This window comes from Trifolium pratense, linkage group LG1 (assembly GCF_020283565.1).
Source record: "Trifolium pratense cultivar HEN17-A07 linkage group LG1, ARS_RC_1.1, whole genome shotgun sequence".
Classification (NCBI taxonomy): domain Eukaryota; kingdom Viridiplantae; phylum Streptophyta; class Magnoliopsida; order Fabales; family Fabaceae; genus Trifolium; species Trifolium pratense.
This window is the reverse complement of record NC_060059.1, coordinates 17,686,945-17,703,817: the sequence shown is the minus strand read 5'-3', so window position 1 is coordinate 17,703,817 and position 16,873 is coordinate 17,686,945.

Here is a 16,873-nt window from a genome sequence, read left to right as displayed (position 1 = left end):
AGATGATAAAATCATCCAAATTGACATCCCCTATCTATAATAGTAAAAGAAGCCGCATGAATACTTTGTTTGTGACTTTGAATGAAAGAGAATGTGATAACTTTGAGGGGAAAATTTCCACATAAAATGATTTTATAAAGAATTATAAGGCAATATTGAGGAGGTATATCTTTAGTTTTAAAAATATTAGTATAAGTTAACATTATAGATGAGATTTAAAAGAATAATTTAAACACTAAAAATTGTTTCTAATACAATTTTTCACGTACTTCTCTAAAATTAAGAGAATTTTGTATGATAAAGTAAAATAATTCTCCTAATTTTTTTTAATTCTTATTTTTTTTTCTTTTTCCCAAAACCTCCCTCCTTAATTTTCCTCTAAACTCACAAACAAACAAATTGTCAAGTGACAATTCTATAATCATTTTGTTACCAAAAAAAGTCAAAATGTATCTATGCTTGGTAAACATAAACACTGATTGCGTGATATAAAAAAATTTGACAATATCTTATTCCTACAAATTTTTGGCACAATTTTATAAAAAAATAAATAAATATAAGGCTGCCACTGCCACCAATAACTAGTATAAATACGTACCCCATGTAATGTATTGCAATTTATTAACATATCACAAACACAAAAATTGCAAAGAAGAAAACACGTACACATATATAGTCATCCATAAGCCAAAAAATGTCTGGTAATAATGAATGCCAAGGTAAAGAGTTAATTTGTTTAATTAAGTACTAGCAAATGTTTGTTTGTTTTTCTGTCCTAGAGATTGTTAGATTTTTGTTTTTCTGAACTTTCTCTTTTATTTTTTCATTTTATATTAATATATTAACAACAAAAAAAAATACATATATACACCTATTAATAATAAATTAAATGGTTTCGGTCAAAAAATAATAAATTAAATGGTTTATGAGATATAATTATAATTTAAATAATTATAATTTGAATTGATTAATTAATATTATGTACACAAATGTTCAGGTAAGGAGTCGTGGCCAGAATTAGTTGGAGTGGAAGGAAAGGTGGCAGCAGCTACAATTGAGAAGGAGAATCCATCAGTGAATGCTATTATTGTGCTAGAAGGAACTGGTGTCACCAAAGACATCCGTTTTGACAGAGTTCGGGTTTGGGTCGATAAAAATGGAATTGTTATCGAGGTTCCAAAAATTGGATAGAAAGTGTCTCTAGTGTATACATTCATTATGTAATATATAATTATAAATGTTTAAATAAGGAGAGTTAGTTTCTTTCCAATTGAATATATACGATGTAATATATAATTATGTAATATATAATTATAAATGTTTAAATAAGGAGAGTTAGTTTCAGCACGGCAAATGTGTATGTTATTCATAAATAAATTATTTCTTTTTCATTTTCTTTGTTTGGGAATTAATATTAATATATGGTATTGTATTGGTATGGTACTGCTCATCACAAGTCTTGTCCAATATTCTATTTTTATTATATCCATCAACATATAGTAAGATTAATTAAAAAATAATACTCTATAATCCTATATATAAGAAACACATTGAGAAAAATACACACTTATTTTTTTATTAAAAATTTTAAAATGTTATGTGTTATTCCAAAACTAACTTTTGGTATGTGTCTGTGTAATTAATGCAAATAAGTTGCATTTTATATAATTTAATAAGAGTGTATAAGAGATTATCTATTTAATAAAGAATAAATTTAAAGAGTGTTTCTTATAAAAAGACCAATTTATTTTTCAAAGTGTTCCTTATATATAGGACCAGAGAGAGTATATAATTATATTTTAGTCCTTTACATGTATTTTAAATTTTAAGTTGATCTCTTATATTTTAAAAGTTTTAAGTTAGTCGTTCAAATTGTCATGCCTACTTTATAGGACAAACAGTAACAACCTTCTTCATTGTTAACATGATGAATTATTTTACTTTCCTATAGCAAATAATTTGATGTTCATTTAGATAAGAATAGAGTTCATTTGGAGAGAGTATATGGAAGTGTTGTTGATTGTGTTGAATTTAGTAATGTGTCTATTTTGTGTGTGTAAATATCTACTATATAAGAAAAAAAGGTACATATGAAATCTCTAATTTGCCCATTTTTTTATTTTTTGACACATAATCAATTCAGGGTTATTTTGTGTCTTTATTAAAAAAAGTTAGTAGAAAAATGCTAAAAAATTTCTTAGTAGGAATCGAACCCTTAACCTTTTAGTTACACTTCTTATTAGATTTACCACTACGCCATATGAATTAATTTGTTATATTTTTGGAACAAACATATAATCAACATGAGTTAAGTTAAAAGAAGAAAGGGGAAGTGTTTATTTATTTTTTCTTTATTAATGACATGACATACTTGGCCAAAACAATATTCATGTCATTAAACTTTTTCTTCCATTTCAATAAGTATATTTTAAATATTAAGAAAATTAAAAGAATCTATAAATAAAAGATATTAATTAGTGATTGATATTTTTTATCCATCTCTTTAATCATATCTTCAACGCCATCGCCATCCTTCGTCATATGTTTTTATCAAAATCATCATTCACTCCATTACTATTAACCCTTCCTTCAAAATAAGTTTCATCCACAACAACAAACCCTAAAACCCAAAGAGTGGAAGATCATATTTTTAATATTGAGTTGCAGAAAATAAATGAAGAACAAACATTAATTCATAAAACAAGATAAATACCAAATTGATGACATGGATAATGTTTTTGCCAAGTGTGCAATGTCATGTCATTAATGACCTTGACATGTCATCAAAATTGACCCTAAAATGGAGTGGGGATCAAAACTCAAGAAAAATTAAAATAGGGGGACCAAAAAGTTGGTTTTTAAAATAGGGGATCAAAACTTCAAGAAATTGAAAATAGGGGGACCAAAACTGCATTAAAGCCTTTAAATAAAAAAAAATATAAAACAATCAAAAAGGGGTGATTTTAGATCAAAATTGATCCAAAATCATCCCTCTTTGAAAGATGAACAAGAATAAAAAGCAAAAAGTAGGGTTTACTATGTTGTTGTTGTGGGGCGGTTATGAAAAAGCAAAAAGTGGCATATGTTTTTCCTCTTATTAATAAGATTTCATGTTCTTTAATAATTTATGTAGGATTATATATATTTATACTCATCAATTAATAAGATAACCTTTTTTTTTATTTGTACGAGACTTATAATTTTAATCATATATTAATAAAGTTGTTTATTTTTTTTTATAATTTTACGGGTTATACTAGATCAAATATTAATACAAGGACCTAATTATTTTGTTCATTTTTACGAGCCATATATATTTTTTATTAATATATTAATAAGGTTGCTCATTCTTGACATATATTTATACTCATGCATTAACAGAAGGATATAATCTTTTGTGTGATTTCTGCGGTGCCTGTGTTTTTTTTTAACAAACTAAAATGAATTTTATTATTAATAATGAGTCCTGATTGACATAAGGTGTGCCAAACAAAACAACAACAGTTTATATCATACACATACGCAGGGCCTATGTTTTTACTCTTATTAATAAAATTTACAGTTTTTAACTATTTTTTGTGAACTTATATTTATACTCATATATTAATATACGATAACTTGATCTTCTGTGTGGTTTATGCGGGACCTATGTTTTTTACTCATATTAATACGATTAATACGTTTGTCCATTCTTTTATAACATATACGGAACCTATAAAATACTCATATATTAATATGGAAACTTTTTTTTTGTGATTTCTACGGAGCTTATACTTTTATTTATATATTAATTAAGTTGCCTATTTTGTTTTACAATTTTACGGGTTATACTCATATTTAATACGGTGACCTAATTATTTTGATGATTTTTGTGAGACCTATATTTTCACTAACATATTAACAAGGTTACCTATTTTTTAATAATTTTAAAAGGATATATTTATACTCATATATTTAATACAGGGACCTAATTTTTTGGTGGTTTTTACAAGGCCTATGTTTTTACTAATATATTAATAAGGTAACCTATTTTTCCATAATTTCTACATTATCATTTATATTCAAATATTAATACGGAGATCAAAGAGATAACAACAGAAATCACAATTTTGATATAGCAACGGCAAGGGGCTTTAATAAGGAGAACATCAAATTGCTTACGACGTATTTCTTTACCGACTTCCCAGATAACGTCAGGGCAAAGACTTGTTTCAATGCCTTTCTTTCTTACGGGGACATCGCAGAGGTGGTTATACCAGCAAAGCGAGACAAGGGAGGTAGAAGGTTCGGATTCGCACGGTTTGATCGAGTGGCTGACCCACGCAAGCTTGAAATTGATATGGACAATATTTTAATTGGGAGAGTCAAAATCTCAGTTAACTTATCAAGGTTTCACCGACCGGAAGGGAACAATAGTGGTGGAGACAGGAACGCAGAGAGGAAGGGGAAGCATGTAAACAACCATTACGTGCATAACAGACCACGCTATTCATCAACAAATGGCCGGCAACAATCACACCATTCCCGTGAGAATATGAAGGATTCTTACGCTTATGCGGTACGGTCGGGGGATGCATCGAGACTGGGAGATAGAAAACAAACTATTGTTCTATCATATGAGGCAGAGAAGAATGATCTTTTAAGGCTGCAGAAGGCGTTCATAGGGGTTGTCGTACATACAGGAATGACATATAACATTCAAAATGCCTTTCACGCGCAAGGATATTTTGGGGTTAAGGCTACACCTCTAGGATCCAATTTAATTTTGTTAGAAGGTCAGGAGGATGGGGAGATGGAAGCGTTGATGGAAGATGCAAAAGATTGGTTGGATCAATGGTTCAAGGAGATTCGACCATGGAATCCAAAGGATGTAGACGTTGCAAGACTAGTGTGGCTACGTATTTTCGGTGTTCCGGCTCACGCGTGGAATGATCTTTTCTTTGAGCAGGTTACGAAACCATGGGGAACTTTTTTGAATACAGACGACGTCACAAGCAAGAAATTAACAATGGATGTTGCTCGCATTTTGATCCGTACATCTTGTCAAAAACCGGTGGATGAATTCTTTGACGTTAAAGTTAACGGTGAGATTTTTCACATGCGACTCATTGAAGACTCAAATGGACCCATGAGACTGATGCTTCCTCAGCCCCAAGGCAAGGATGGTAGAGATTCTGTTAGAGTCCTAACCGAAGACGAGGAGGATGAGACGGAGGAGGAGGAGGAGGAGGAGGAGGAGGAGGAAGAAGAAGATGTGAGGAGAACGTTATCGGTGGCGGACGGATTGGAGAGAGAATCAGAGGGGGAAGGAGAAAATTTATTGGCGTTAAATTCTTCGGTTAATCCTAATAATACTACACTCATGGAGGTTGATCATGCCATTGTCACTAATTTTATAAGGGAGACGGGAGAGGAGAATTCAAATCACTCAATTAATTTAGATACTAATCTAAATTCATGCAGAGTCATTTCTGAAAATTTGAATTCTAAAAGGGGTTATGTGGTTTTGGAGGGAGGCGAGGAGTTGGTGGACAGTTTGATTGTGAAGGATGGAAAATTGATGGGCCGGGAGGAAGGTGTAGGTGAGCCTACGTTTTCTGTCCTTCCAAAACAAAATGTCATGCGGGTTACTAGTAGAAGAGGTTCTACATCTGTGGATTTGGGTCAACTCCATAGTTCCAACAATCAGTTGGGCTGTGTTAGTGGCGATGCAGGAGATTTAAGGGGAGGTGTTTATAGCGATGGACCAAGAGCGGTGTATAATAAATTAAATAGTGGCCCTTCGATGCCCAAAACTCCACAGAAAAAAAAGAGAATGCAACATCAGAAAGGGAAGTTTGTTAATTCAACTGTTCTTCCTTCAGTTGCTTTAAGAAAACAACAACAACTAGCACGCAGCTTACATTCACGGAACTCCCAATCTTTTTCTTCTAAATCAGCCGCGAACAAGTCTGATGCATCAGAGACTAAACATCGTGCAGAACAGGTGTGTGAGGGGGTTACTCGATCGTTACCGAATGGTAAAGATGCCCGGAAAATTTCGTCGCATTCGGTTTCTTCGGCAGGTGAAATTTTGTGTTGCAGTTCCATTAATTCGTCTGATATTCGTAACTGCAACAAAAAATTCTTAAAGAATTATGATAAGAAAGTGGTGTCTAAAGTTTGGCGTGGAGCTTTAGAATTGGGAGTCGAAGTGACATCGAATATTCGGCAGGACAATCAGGAGGCAGGGGCTATGGGAGAGATGGAAGAGGTATGTCTTCAAGAAATACAGGATAATGAAAAAAGAGATTCGGAAGAAAGAATCAGAAGGGAGCAACAACAACATTTACATAAATGAAAATCGTCTCTTTGAATATGAGAGGGTGGGGAGGGAGTGCAAAAAGGAGAAGGTTGAGTTTGTTTCTACAAAAAGGAGCTTTTGATGTTTGTTTGCTTCAAGAGACAAAGAAAACTTCAATAGATGATTTTCTCATTCATAATTTATGGGGGCATCAGGATGTTGGATGGGTGGCAAAAGATCCAGTGGGTCTCTCAGGTGGATTGTTAGTAATTTGGAACTCTGTCACTTTCAATTTACTTAACAACTTTTCTGGCGAAGGTTTTTTGGGCATTAGTGTTGAGAAAGAAGGTGAGGTGATGCATATTGTTAATGTTTATTCTCCTTGTAGTGCTTCAGGTAAGAAAAAGCTTTGGGAAGATTTGTTGGCACTCAAGCAACAAAACAGTGTAGGGGAGTGGTGTGTGGGAGGAGACTTTAACGCAATTCTACACTCTTCGGAAAGAAAAGGAAGTAGTGCTGTCAATAGACGAGGTGAAAAATTGTTATTTAATCGCTTCGTAGAAGAGATGGAGGTAGTAGATGTCCCGGTGTTAGGCAAAACATTTTCTTGGTTTAGCGCCGATGGAAAATCTATGAGTCGGATAGATAGATTTTTATTGTCCGACGGTTTCATTGTCAAGCATGGTATCTCTGGACAGTGGATAGGGGATCGCGATATATCTGACCATTGTCCAGTTTGGCTGATTGTTTCTCCCGTTAATTGGGGTCCTAAGCCTTTCAGAGTGATCAATGGTTGGTTGGAGCATCCGGATTTTTTGTCGTTTGTGGAGACTTCTTGGAAGAGTTTCGCGGTACATGGTAAGAAGGCTTATGTGTTGAAAGAGAAATTTAAGTTATTGAAGGACTGCTTGAAAAAGTGGAATAAGGAAGTATTTGGTTTTCTTGACCTCAACATTGAGAAGACGGTGAAAGATTTAAACGATATCGAAAACATGATGGATGGAGATGTTAGGGATGTAGAGTTAACAAGAAGAGAAGGGTTAAATAAAGATTTTTGGAAACAACTTCATCTAAAAGATAGTCTTTTAAAACAAAAATCTAGATTACGGTGGGTAAGAGAGGGTGACTCAAATTCTAGATTTTTTCATGAATCTATCAAAAGTAGACGAAGGAAGAACCAATTGGTGGCCTTAAAAGATGGTGATCAATGGGTTGAGGGAGTGGATGAGGTGAAGGGTTGTGTAAAGAATTTTTATGCGGATTATTTTCAAGAGAAATGGCTAAACCGACCGAATCTTAATGGTTTACAGTTTCAAACTCTTTCCGATGAAGACAATCTTCTTCTAATGGCACCTTTTTCAAGCGAAGAAGTTAAAGAGGCGATTTGGAGTAGTGACGGTAACAAATGTCCAGGACCAGACGGTTTCAATTTCACTTTCTTGAAGGCTTGTTGGGATATTATTAAAGGTGATATTATAGACTTTCTTCATGAATTTTATAATAGTGCAATACTTCCTAAAGCCATTACTGCATCTTTTCTGTCTCTCATTCCCAAGAAGGATCATCCGCAAACTTTATCGGATTATCGACCTATTTGTTTGGTTTCTAGTTTGTACAAGATTTTGTCAAAGGTCTTAGCGGCAAGATTGAAGAAAGTTTTGGGAAAGGTAATCTCGACCGTCCAATCGGCTTTTCTGCCCAATAGGCAGATATTAGATGGTGTGCTGGTTGTGAATGAATTGATAGATTTGGCAAAAAGAAAGAAAGATAAATGCTTGATGTTTAAAGTAGACTTTGAAAGAGCCTATGATACGGTGAACTGGCATTTTTTGGATTATATGATGGTTAGAATGGGTTTTGCAGAAGGTTGGAGGCGATGGATACGTGCTTGCGTTTGTCAGAGTTCTATGTCCGTACTGGTCAATGGCAGTCCTACGGAGGAGTTCAGTGTTGGTAAAGGATTGAGGCAGGGTGACCCAATGTCACCGTTCCTCTTCTTGATTGTTGCTGAAGGTCTTTCGGGACTTATGAATAAAGCGGTTGGAAGCGGCTCTTTTCATGGTTACAAGGTAAACAATAATTTAATGTTTCATACTCTGCAATTCGCGGATGATACCATTATAGTAGGCGAAGGCAATTGGGACAACCTTTGGACTATTAAAACTGTGTTGAGAAGCTTCGAATTAGTTTCTGGATTAAAGATAAATTTTTTCAAAAGTAAGCTTTATGGTATTAATTTGGATGATAGTTTTTTGCGCGCATCTTCGTCTTTTTTGCATTGTGGTGTGGATTCTATCCCTTTTCGCTTTCTTGGCATACCGGTAGGTGCTAATCCGAGAAGAAAGGCTACTTGGCTACCTATTATTGATTCCATGAAAAAGAGACTTGGTGTTTGGAATAGTCGTCTTTTATCTATTGGAGGGAGAGTCACTCTCATAAATTCAGTTCTTTCTAGTTTACCTCTCTATTTCTTCTCTTTTTTTAAAGCACCGGTTTGTGTGTTGAAGGAAATGGTGAGCATTCAAAGGAATTTTTTATGGGGTGGAGGAATGGATAGATCAAAAATATGTTGGGTTAGTTGGGATAATATTTGCCAACCAAAGGATAAAGGAGGGTTAGGCATAAAAAATTTGGAGTCATTTAATGATTCACTCTTATGTAAATGGAAGTGGCGGTGTCTGAATGATTTGTCTGCTTCTTGGTTCAATCTTTTGCATTTTCGTTATGGTTCTTTTGCCGCTAATTTCTTATATGGGGAAGGGAGGGAGAGTCTCAAACATGCTTCAATTTGGTGGCGGGATATGTGGAAAACAGGAGGAGCGGAGGAAGGGGGTTGGTTTGTTAATAATATTAGTAGCATTCTCGGCGACGGTAACAATATAGCTTTTTGGAAGGAAAAATGGTTAGGAATGGAACCGTTAAGTGAACTGTATCCATCTTTGTTCCAAAAATCAACTCATAAAGATGCTTGCATTTCAAATATGGGGATATGGAATAACAACATGTGGTCTTGGAAACTTAATTGGATGGAAGCACTTGATGATGCAGATATTGAATCCCTCAATGAATTGCATCAATTGCTTGAACAAGTTCGGCCTAACAGAGCTTCTAGCGACAGGCGAAGATGGTCATCAAATTCTGATGGTTCTTTTTCGGTTCGATCAACGTACATGGTTTTGCAGGACAAACGTGTAGGTACTACCCTTGATACAAATACAGTGGCAGCATTGAAAAGATTATGGAAGAACAATGTTCCATCAAAAGTTAGCGTTTTCGGTTGGCGGTTGTTACTTGAAAAATTACCAACCCGGGAGGCTTTATTTTGCAAAGGTATTATCACGAATAATCATGAGAGAAGTTGCGTATTTTGCTTCAAAGAGGTAGAGGACATACAACACATCTTTTTCACTTGCTGCATTACTTCACAAATTTGGCAGAAAATATTTGTTTGGTTGGGCACTAATGTGATCTCTTTTGAGGACGTCACAAGCCATTTCACTTTGTTTGGTGAATTAGCAAAAGGCAACCATAGCAAGCGAATTCGTCATATAATTTGGCTGGCGACGACATGGAGTATTTGGAGCACGCGTAATAACATTATTTTTAGAGGAGACTGTGTCAACATATCATCTTTAGTGGAGCAAATTGTTTATTTTTCTTGGTTTTGGTTTATAGGCCGAACAGGGAACAATGTTAATTTAGTTTTTTCTGAATGGCGTAATAATCCTTTAGATTGTTTTCAACGCATCTAAAGTGATCTATTCTGAATTGTAAGGGTTGAGTACCCCTTGTACTCCTTATAATTCATTATTTTGCTTATCAAAAAAAAAAATATTAATACGGAGACATAAGGTTTTTTTGTGATAGTTTTACCATTGTTCTTTTTCTATTTTTTTTACCAAATATTATATCTTTCTATTTTTTTAATCTTTTAATCTACTTCCCAATAAATTACTATTTTATGTTATTAAGTGAAGTTTTCAATTTTTTACTATTTTTTTAGACCTATATTTATAATTATATATTAATACGAGATCCTAATCTTTTGTGTGATTTCTAGAGACCTATGTGTTTTTTTTTGGTACATGGGAACCTATGTGTTTTACTCATATTAATAAGTTTGCCCATTCTTTTATAACATCTGCGGGACCTATATTTAAACTCATATATTAATATGGAAACTTTTTTGTTTGTGTGGTTTCTACGGGACTTATACTTTTAATTATATATTAATTAAGTTGTTTGAAACAAAAATAAAATAAAAATTAAGTTGTCTATTTTTTTTTACAATTTTTCTGGTTATACTCATATTTAATACGATGACCTAATTATTTTGATGACTGTTGCGAGACCTATCCTATATTTTCACTAACATTTTAATATGATTGCCTATTTTTTAATAATTTTTACGGGACTATATTTATACTCATATTTTAATACATGGACATAAGTTTTTTTTTTTTGTGATTTTTCAACACCTATGTTTTTACTAATATATTAATAAGGTAGCCTATTTTTTTTCTTCATAATTTCTACATTATCTATATTTATATTCCTAAATTAATACGGAGACCTAAAGTTTTTTTGTGATGGTTTTACCATTGTTCTTTTTCTATTTTTTTTTACCAAATATTATATCCTTTCATCTTACCAAGTAAGGAGCGGCAACGCCGCGACTCCCGTGCGGACGCACGGGTGTCCTGCTAGTTTCTAATTAAAATACTACGTATATTCATGTTTCTATCTTTAATTTTTCATCTTCTATACCTCTAAAAAATGTCAACTTCTAAAATAAATTAGTAATATTAATGAGACACATTTGCATGCTAATAGTGTCTATAAGCCTACGGGTGTGTTTGGTAACACAAATAAGCTAGCTTATAGCTTATTATATGAGCTTATAAGCTTGTTTCAAAAAATTAGAGGTGTTTGGTAACAAGCTTTTTATATTAGCTTATAACTTTTTTTCAGATGCTATTTCAAGTAGCGTTTGAGCTTATAGCTTTTTACACTTTATTCCATTTTTACCCTTTAATTTAATAACTACCCCCTCTAAAAAAAACTACCCACTATCAATTATGTAATTTTATATTTAATAACCATTTTAAAAGCTAATTTTACCAAACACTTTAATTTCAATAAGCTAGCTTTTCAGCTATCAGCTATAAGCTAGCTTTTCAGCTATCAGCTAGCTAATAAATAGAGCTCTCCTCCTCCACAATTATTCATTCAGAACTTCAGAGATCGAAGTACAGGACTCTAAGGAACGCAAGGAGGAGAAGCAGAGAGAGCTTAGCAACTCTCAAGGGAAGGTCAATCTTCCTCATCCGAGGGAGAGGAAACTTCCTCTGCAAGGCTACGAGGTTACTTTTATGCATATTTTCTCTATTGTTTAATATGTCTTTTAGTAGCTAAGTATCGTTAGGTTGGGTCGAGTAGATGAATTCCTCTATGAATCCTTGATGTTTATGTAATTTATAGTTTGAAAAAGTTTATTTTAATTAATATTCAGTTTGTTAATCATTATTATCTTGTTTAAACGCTTTATTCATAATACCGACCATATTGTTGAATGAACTTAGCGGATTAGCTGATATCGTGGCAGCATGACTAATCCGACATATAAAGGTAATATAACTAGTCGAAACTGGGAACGATAGTACAGTACTCAAGGTAATGACAAGAGACCAGAATATAATTCGCATCGACCTTTGGTACTCTATAAGTTTTATTTTATAATTATAACATGACAATATTTTCTCGTGCAAAAAGTTTAAATTAAAAAGGCCGGCCGCCAGCCTTCGCGTGTACGACACCGAATTTTGACTTTGTAATTTATTCGACCGCTTTCGCGTGTACGCCTTACAACTTCAAAATTCTATTTAAGAAATACACTCCCTACGGTCTCGAATATAAACAACAAAACAAAAAAAATTGAAAGTCTCAAATATAAACAAAAGTCTACCACATTTATTATGTTTATTATCAATATTTCATGGTTACCCTTAATGATTACATTGTTTTCACGGTTTTCAACAAAAGATAAAAATAAGGGTCATGCTAACCAGTGCCCCCGGGACACTAGTTAAGGATACTAAAAGGAGTAATTTTTGCATTGAAAAGAGCATTTTTTATACTTATAAAAAGTAGATTACACAATTTTCAATACATTCATACTTTATTTAACTCTTTAACCAGTGCCTCAGGGGCACTAGTTAGCATTTTTCTAAAAATAAAAGTGGAAATGTGGTAGTTTTTTCTCATGATTCAATGCACTTTAATTTATCCACTTTCTTAAAGAGTGTGCTTACTTTTTAAGGCAAATGCTAAATAGTGCCCCAGGGCACTTGTTAAGGATTCAAATTTAGAAAGTTTTACTTGGAAATAGTGTAGTCAATACAACAAAAGTCTATATTTTGATGTTTTCCATGCACAACTTTTATTTTATTTCTTCTTTTGGTTCCTTAACTAGTGCCCCGGGGGCACCGGTTAGCAAGACCCTACTTGAAAAGTTACTTTTTAGTAGAAATTTAATTTAAAGTTTCCGTTAGCATTCACATAACTAACCGTATTTTAAACTCATTTCTTTGGTTCGGCTATAAGTTTGAAATAGCATTTTTGAAAATTAATTTCTGATTTTTCTACGGTTAGATACAAATTTCATTCTTTCGAATTGAAACTGGTATCGCATTATTTCACTTTTCATCGGAAAATTAAAAATTTCAAACTTAAAAATAATTCCTGTTACAGTTTTTAATAAATAAATTTTGGACCTATACTGTTGGTACGACGGCCATTATATTTCTCGGCTTTTCACCACCAGTTGAATCTAGTTCGGGGGTCAGTTCTGGCATCAAGTGGTTCCAGCTCCCTCCCGATCGCAGTTGTGGGGGATCGAACCGCGGTCCTCCCTATCAAGTTCAGCACCAATCACCACTGAACCAACTAACGACGGCCATTATATTTCGGACCTATAGAAATCTACTCAGATATGGTAATAATAAATAAATTTTTATTAAAAGTAGTCATCTTCTTCATTGTAACATAGAAATCAAATAACACTAACATATGAAGAACATAAAAATAAAGCAAGAATTAAAAACTCACAATTAATAATCTAAATACTGGAAATTTATTAACCATGAATTTATAATCTACAACGGGAATTGGAATTGAAAATAGCTCCAAGATGGCTGTCATGGGGCTGACGGTATATCTGACTATCATGGCGTGGTTGACTTGCTCCTTCGCTTTGTTGACTCAGTGGTGACGGGTGGTGGGCTTGACGGCCGTCATCTTGCTGACGCTCCCGTCATGGAGGTCTTAAGCTTGTATTTTTCTCTTTTTTTTCACCATTTTTCATCGTTTCGACGCGCAACAACTTTTATTCAACACATGCTTGAAATAAACACGAAATACCAGCATAAAAGCATAAATCGAGATCAAAATATGTGTAAGTCGAGCTAAAATAATAGTGTATTTTACTTGTTATCAAATATTTATCAACAATTGTAGAGTTTTAGTTGTTTTCCGTAAATACCAACTAGATGGCGCTTTAAATATAAAGTTGAGAGATGGTTAAAAGTAAAACTGAAACTTTTTTTTTTTTTCTTTCTTTCTGAGTGAAATTTCAATGTTTTGAACATCCAAATCAAGTGCCTTGTAGAAATTAACAGAGTTCCTTTGAACACAGATATATCTTTCCTACAAGGCACGTACGTTTCAAAGGATATATACAAATACAAAATATATACATTTCCTACTTGTATACTTTTGTTCATGTCTGCACGTACGTTTAATTAAACTCTTATACATTTAATCAATCCTTATCCATAGGAGAAAGATGATAAAATCCCTTATTAAATGAAAAAAGCCTCATGAATAGACTTTGTGAGTTTGAATGGAAGAGAAGGTGATAACCAGAGACTCGCATGCATGTCCGAGGTGTGCGACGGCATAGGGCCTCAAAATTTTGAGGGCCTCAACTCAAAATTTTGAGGTCCTATAATATTACTTATATATTATTTATACCTATAAAATATCAGATGTATATTAATAGATTAATTTTTAGGCCCTAAAATAATAGTTATATATATTGTTAATGTTCATAAATATCATGAGTATCAATATATTAGTTATCTATACTCGTAAATATAGTTCTAGTCCATTTTAATCTTTGCATAAAATTTAATCTTAGATTATGATGTTCCTTTTTGACGTTATATTCAAAGATAATTATTTTGTATTTCTTGTTCCATTTAATTTAATGTAAGATTTAATATTGATAATTTATATGTTTACAAGAATGTTTGTTTTTTATATTATATGCATTTTAAATCGATAATTTTTTTTATTTTTTTTTATTAAGGGGCCACTTTTATATTTTGCACAGAGCCTCCTAAAACTCGGAGACGCCCCTGGTGATAACTTAGAGGGAAAATAAAAATGAGAAATCTTCCACATTTTTAAGAGTGATTTTATAAAGAATGAGTCAATGTTTTTTATTAATATATTTTTAATTTTGAAAATATTATAAGTTAACATTTTTTTTGGATATCATAATATTCGTACGGAACCTATGGAACATATGCTTAAGAGAACTAATATTCTTACCACTTAAACCAATTTATTGTTTGTTATTATAAGTTAACATTAAAGATGAGATTTTAAAAAATCACTAGTTTAGAGATCGCATTCCCACGAGTCTAATGACTTTTATTCGATTAAGTTTGTTATTATATTAAGGATTAATTTAAAAATTTGTTATAAAATATTATTAAAATATAAGTGAAACTATTGTGATCTTTCTTGTTTTTAAATAAATTATAATTAATATGTTCTATTTTTTTAACAAAACTTTCTATAATTAATAAGTTGGTAGTAATATATTTTTTTTAGAAGCAAATTGGTAGTAATATTGTTTATGTTTCCATGTTCTTATTTTTATGCTCGTTCATCTTAATCATTTTTTTATATCAGCTAAACTTTCGATAATCTTTTGATTATTTTTGTTTTGTTCCTAAATGGATAGATTCATACTTTTTATTTTGTTCCTATTTTTATTCATATATTTTTAATAGAGTAAAACTACAATGAAAGATATAAAATTTGGAATATTATTAAAACTAACAAGGACAACTTAATAAACTTGGTAGTAATCAATTTTATATTAGAAATAAATAAGGACAACTTAGTAAACTTGGTAGTAATCAATTTTATTATATTTGAAGTAAATTTAAACACTTTAAAAATAGTTTCTAATACAATTTCATTACTTCTCTAATTTAAGAGAATTTTGTATTATAAAGTAAATAAATCTCTAAAATTTTCTATTTTTTCATTTATTTTTTTTTTTTTCTTTTCCAAAACCTCCCTTCTCACTTTTCTTCTAAACTTACAAACAAACCATATGGGAACAAATTGTGAAGTGACAATTCTATTATCATTTTGTTACCTAAAAAAGTCAAAATGTATCTATGCTTGGTAAACAAGAACCCTGATTGCGTGATATCAACAAATTTGACAATATCTCATTCCTACAAATTTTGGCACAATACATAAAATATAAGGCTGCCAACAATAACTAGTACTAGTATAAATACCCCATGTAATGCAATGCATTAATATAACACAAACACAAGAATTGCAAAGAAGAAAATACGTACACACACATACATATAGTCATCCATAAGCCAAAAAAAATGTCTGATAATGAATGCCAAGGTAAAGAGTTAATTTGTTTACAGTGCATATATATACATATGAATAATAAATTAATTTGATGCTGGTTTAATTAATTAACATCGTGTACATGTGTAGGTAAGAATTCATGGCCAGAATTAGTTGGAGTGGAAGGAAAGGTAGCAGCAGCTACAATTGAGAGGGAGAATCCATTGGTGAAAGCTAACATTGTGCCAGAAGGATCTGTTGTCATCCAAGACTTCCGTTGTGACAGGGTCTGGGTTTGGATTGATAAAAATGGAATTGTTAAGCAAGTTCCAACAATTGGATAGATAGTGTCTTTATACATACATCATGGCATGCATATATAATGTTTGAATAAGGAGAGTTAGTTTCTTTCCAATTAAATAATTAATTAATTACATACTATACTATACTATACAATACTATAGTATATGTTAATAACATACATGTACACTCCACGACAAATGTGTATTTTGTTCATAAATAAATTATTTGTTTTCCTCTGCAAAGCACAAAATCTTGTCCAATAACATATTTTTTCCTTCTTTTTTGACTACATCCATCCACTCGGACGTTTAATATTAGTGTGACTAAACATGAAAGAAACAATAAACTAAATTATACTGAAAATAAATAATATTGTTTAATGTAATACATTCAGGATAAATATCACCTATCAAACACTAGTTAAGTTAAGTGTGGTATCAAGTATGTACATAGTAATCCCTTCAAAATAAAAATAAAAAGTAGTACATAGTAAAAACTCAGAATTTTCATAGACTAATATCAATATATATAGTTGTTTATGACAATGAATACTTCATTTGCTAGGGGTGAATCCAAAAAACAAAAAGAACAAATTAAAGTAACATCCATGATACATGA